This window comes from Leucoraja erinacea, chromosome 11 (genome assembly GCF_028641065.1).
Source record: "Leucoraja erinacea ecotype New England chromosome 11, Leri_hhj_1, whole genome shotgun sequence".
NCBI lineage: Eukaryota > Metazoa > Chordata > Chondrichthyes > Rajiformes > Rajidae > Leucoraja > Leucoraja erinaceus.
In genome coordinates, this window is record NC_073387.1 from 1,699,501 (window position 1) to 1,705,500 (window position 6,000).

The window sequence follows — 6,000 nt, forward strand, 5'->3', positions numbered from 1 at the left end:
TGGATTTAGGAAGTATGAACAATTCTAAACTACCGTCTTTTAAACCAGGCCATGGTCTTCCGAATTGAAGGCAGTCACTAGGTTTAGGTTTATTATTGCCACCTGTACTGAGGTACAGTGGAAAGCTTTGATTTGCTTTGATTTGCTTGCTATCCAAACCCAAGTACAATAGGTTGAGCAAAGGGAAAGTTACAGATAGTTCTTAGAATTGTAGGCACCAGTTCCGGAGACAACGTCAAAATGGGATAGAGGTGAATCGGACAGTGCCCCAGTTTATGGAAGGATCGTTAAGAATGCTGATGATGGAGTCGAAGCTGTTCCTAAAGCTGATGGTGCAAACATTGAAGCTTCTCTACCTTCTGCCCGACAGGAGCGGGGAGCAGAAATATTGACTGTGGTGGGACATCTTTTATTATGATAGCAGCTTTTCCGAAGCAGTGTAAGGTGTGGATGAAGTTGATGGTGGGGAGTCTGATGTGTGGTGTGTGTTGGGCTGGGCAACATCTACAGTTCTCCAATTTTTATCGGTGTTCGGCCAAACTGTTCTAAACCAAGCTGTGCTGTAACCTGACAGTATGCTTTCGATGGTGCACCTGTACTAAATCTGCTAATCTCGTCCATATTCTTTGTGTCTTATTTGAGTTATTTTTCCCCTGCAACCTCAGGAGATGCAACCTGTTCATAAACATCTTCCCTTGACTCCATCCAGGGGCCCCGACTGTCCTTTCATGTGAGTAAGAGGTTTACTTGCACGTCCTTCAACTTCATTTTACTGTCTCCTGTGTTCCTGGTGTGGGCTCCTATACATTGGCGAGACCATGCATAGACATGGTGATCGTTTCCAGACTCCCCTGCTGTGTGGAAAATAACCTGTCCATCCTACTTATCATTAGTTTGGCTACTCTCCGGTCCTCCGGGACTTTGCTTGTGGCTAGAGAAGAAATAAAAATCCATGTCAAGGCACCTACAAGGCAAGAGAGGGGAATACCAAGATTCAAGGTCATCTCTTTGCTTGCCTCCCTCAATAATCTGGGATCGATCAAGCCCTGAAGAATTATCCACCTTAATGCTCTTCAAGAGCCTCAGCATGACCTCCTTAAAGCCCTGTCCCACAGTACGAGTTCATTCCAAGAGCTCTCCCGAGTTTGCCCTGATTCGAACTCGGAGATTTACTCTTAATGGCCACTCGTCGGTACTCGGGGCTCTCGTGGACATTTTTCAACATGTTGAAAATCTTCACGAGTCTTCCCGTGCTTGCCTGTCATTAAGCGAGTCTTCCCGAGTACCTGCCATTAGCGTTACGAGCCGCTAAAAAAGTCCCCGAGCTCCGACGTACCCGCTACGTTCATTCTCCGTGCTTACCACGAGTTTGATTTTTTTTAAACTCGGGAGAGCTCTTGGAATGAACTCGTAACCTGGGACAGGGCTTTTAATCTCAAACTGCCCTGGCAGTTTTCTTTTCTCCACACTAATCTCGTTGTCCTCCAGGCCCTTCTCCTCAGTGAGTACAGATGCAAACTACTCTTTTAGCCCCTCACCTACATCACCTGACTCCAGGGGCATGAGTAATCCAAAAATATTTAATAAATATATCAAGGGGAAAAGGATAACAAGAAAGAATAGTGCCCCTGTGAAATCAATTTTGCCATCTATGTTTGGAGACGCAAGAGATGAGCAAAACTCTCAATTCTCACAAATTCCTTTGTTTTTATCCTGGAGAAAGATATGAAGAATGGGGACCTTGGGAAAGTTAATGGAGATTTTTTGAGGACAGTATATTACGGTCGTACAATAATTAATGACTACATTTGTTACATTTGTTACATGTACTTAAATACAATGAAATTGCTTTGCATACAATCCAGTAAAATCATTGTATACATAAGCGCAATCATATAAGCAAAAACACAAAGAGTGCAACAATAGTAATGTAAAAAGTTGTAGATTTCTTCTGGGGTAGCACACAAAGAGGCACAACATTTCTTAAAAAGTCCTTAAAAATATCGAGTGTTATCTTGACCTTAAAGGCCCATTGACTGGCGGCGGGATTGGTTTGGTGATGTAGGGGTTGGCCTGCCCTGGCAAAGTTGTCAATGTCTTCTACTGATGTTCCATGTTGCTGCAAGCCATGCTCCCTCTACGCACGTGTTTGACTTCCGTGTGGCATTTGATCAATGCAATCCCCCAGCTGTTGCAGGGCTGCTAGGGACCTCCTTGACTGACACGTCGACCTGGCAGCACGTCGATATGCCATCTCCTTGCCTTATGCTGACCTCAATTATTGGAGATCTTCTAAGGGTGCGAGAGTGGAGTTCACTGTCCACTGACGTGATCTTCCCATAATCTGCTGCCGCCACCATCCTGACGAGGACATGCTGAACCTCCCGAGATGAATGAAGGTAGATAAATCTTCTCGTGATATATCCGTCGCTGTGGGAAGAAAGTGCAGGAGTCCTAACTGAGAGATATGAATCAGCGTTAGAGCTGGGTGAGGTGCCGGAAGACTGGAGGCTGGCTAATTTATTTATGAAGGGCTGTGAAGACAAACATGGGAATTATGGACCAGTACCGCAAACATCTGAAGTTGGAAAGTTATTGAAGAGATTCTGAGGGCTAAGATATATATTAATGCTGTGATGAGAGTTGAGTGGATGGGGGCGAGTGTCGGGGGTGGGAAAGAAGTGAAGGCGGGGGTGGTGGGGTTTGGTAAGTTACCTAAAATGAGATAATTCAATGTTAACTCAGTTGAGTTGTAAAGTACCTAGACAGAATTTCAGGTGGTGTTCCTTCAATTTGTGCTTGGCCTCACTCTCAGCTTTCATGAGGCAGAGTGAAGTATAGATGGAATCAATGGTTGGGAGTCTGGTCTGTGTGATGGACCCGTCTACATCTCCAGCTCCCTACAATGTCCTGCAGTCTTGGGAAAAGCTGTTCTCAAATCAAGCTGTGATGTAACCCGACAATATGCATTCTATGTTTTATCTGTAGAAGCTTATACACATCATGCCAAATTTCCTCAGGCTCCGAAGTAAGCAGCTGTGTCGGTGTGCCTTCCTGGCCATCGCTGGTGCACAACAAATTGTTGGTGATCTTAACGTCAAGGAACTTGTAACTGATGATGATTGGGGCAGGAACTCCACCACACTTCCTGAAGTCGAGTTTGCTGACATTGAGGTAGAGGTTAATGTTCTGTCCTCTATCTCCTTTCCATATTCCATCTTGTCATTGTTTGTGATCCGGCCCCCACAGCGGTGGCATCTGCAAACATATAGATGAATATAGAACCAAATTTGACCACACAGTTGTGAGTGTGTAGGGGAGTATAGTAAGGGACTGAGAACACATCCTTATAGGGCACTGGTGTTGAGAATTATGGTTGAGGAGGTGTTTGTCACCTATTCTTACTGATTATGGTCTGTGGGTTAGAATGTTGGGGATCAAGTAGCAGAGGGGGATGCTGATTCTTAGGTCCAGGACTTTGGAGATGAGTTTGCATTGGATTATGATGTTAAAGGTGGAGCTATAGTCGATAAATAGGAGTCTAATTTAGGAGTCTTTGTTGTCTCAGGTGTTCCAGAGATGAGTTCCATTGATGAGATGAGGCAGGGAGATAGTGTTGCTCTGGACTTGTTGCGATGATAATCAAACTACAGTAGTTTGGCACCCATCAGTCAGGGGATTGAGTATATATGTTAGCTTACAGTTGCAGTATTGTGTTCAATTTTGGTCATCCTGCAAGAGGAAGGATGTTTTTAAGATGGAAAGGGCGCAAGTACAGATTCAGATTCAGATTCAGATTCAATTTTAACAGTGTACAGTACAGAGACAACGAAATGCATTTAGCATCTCCCTGGAAGAGCGACATAGCAAATGATTTGAATAAATAATAATAAGTGTCCGGTGGGGGTGGTGATTGGCAGTCACCGAGGTACGTTGTTGAGTAGAGTGACAGCCGCCGGGAAGAAGCTGTTCCTGGACCTGCTGGTTCGGCAATGGAGAGACCTGTAGCGCCTCCTGGATGGTAGGAGGGTAAACAGTCCATGGTTGGGGTGAGAGCAGTCCTTGGCGATGCTGAGTGCCCTCCGCAGACAGCGCTTGCTTTGGACAGACTCAATGGAGGGGAGCGAGGAACCGGTGATGCGTTGGGCAATTTTCACCACCCTCTGCAATGCCTTCCGGTCGGAGACAGAGCAGTTGCCATACCATACTGTGATGCAGTTGGTAAGGATGCTCTCGATGGTGCAGCGGTAGAAGTTCACCAGGATCTGATGAGACAGATGGACCTTCTTCAGTCTCCTCAGGAAGAAGAGACGCTGGTGAGCCTTCTTGACCAGAGTTGAGGTATTGTGGGTCCAAGAGAGGTCATCGGAGATGTTGACTCCCAGGAACCTGAAGCTAGAAACACGTTCCACCTCCGTCCCGTTAATGTGGATGGGGGTGTGCGTGCCGCCTCTAGACTTCCTGAAGTCTACAATGAGCTCGTTGGTCTTCTTGGAGTTAAGGGCCAGGTTGTTGTCAGCGCACCATGCTGCTAAGTGCTGGACCTCCTCCCTGTAGGCCAACTCATCATTGTTGCTGATGAGGCCAATCACCGTTGTATCATCTGCATACTTGATGATGGTGTTAGTACCATGTACAGGTGTGCAGTCATAGGTGAAGAGGGAGTAGAGGAGGGGGCTCAGCACACAGCCCTGTGGAACGCCGGTGTTCAGGGTGAGGGTTGACGAGGTGTGCTTGTCTAATCTAACAGACTGGGGTCTGTTGGTTAGAAGGTCCAGTATCCAGTTGCAGAGGGAGGGGTCGATGCCCAGGTTACCGAGTTTGGTGATCAGTTTTGATGGTATAATGGTGTTGAATGCTGAGCTGTAATCGATGAACAGCATTCTTACGTAAGTGTCTCTGTTGTCGAGGTGGGAGAGGGCGGAGTGAAGTGCCGTTGAGATGGCATCCTCCGTACTCCTGTTCTTGCGGTAGGCAAACTGATAGGGATCCAGTGTGGGGGGTAGGCAGCTTTTGAGGTGTGCCAGGACCAGCCTCTCGAAGCACTTGGTGATGATTTACTATGATGTTGCCAGTACTCAACGGCATGAGCTATCGGATAGGACGTGTAGAACTTTATTCCTTGGGGCGCAGGAGGCTGTAGGGTGATCTTATAGAGCTGTACAAAATCATGAGGGGAATAGATCGGGTGAATGCACAGAGGCAGGGTATGGGAATCAAGATTTCAGATTAGAGGGAAAAGATTCAATAGGAACCTGAAGGGAAAGTTTTTCACAGAGAGTGTGGTGGGTAAATGGAACAAACTGCCAGGGAAATAGTTGAGGCACGCACAATGAAACATTTGAAAGATATTTGGACAGGTACATGGAAAGGAAAAGTTGAGAAGAAAGTAGACCCAATGCAGGCAAATGGGACTAACTTAGATGGGGCATTTAGGTCGGCATGCATGAGATGGGCCGAATGGCCTGTTTCTATGTTATACAGCAGGTGAATAAAATTGTAATGTAGAAACAAAGAAATGTAGATGGTTTAATACACACAAATGGAGTAACACAGCAGATCAGACAGCATCTCTCGAGAACATGAATAGGTGGCCATTTGGGCCAAGATCCTTCTACATATTAATTGTAGGAGGGGAGAAGAAAACTGGAAAAGGGGACAGGCAGGACAAAATGTGGTAAGTTGTAGGTCGACATAGGCGAGAGAGTTGTTGATATGCAGTTGGTTGGAAGAAAGGCCAGCGATAAGAACAGTAGGTGTTAGGCAGGTTACAAGAGTCGCAGATTGTGAAAGCAGACGGAGGAAAGTAACAGTTGTGCGGGGGGTGTAGAGAAATAGGTGGGAGTCCTGTGGAGCACAGGGGAGGATAGGGAATGGGAGAGAGAGAAAGGCGGGTGGGGGGATACAAAGGATACAAAGGACATTTATTATCACATACACCAATTGGTGTAGTGAAATTTGACTTGCCATTGCAGCACACGAATAAAGATAAGAGACAAC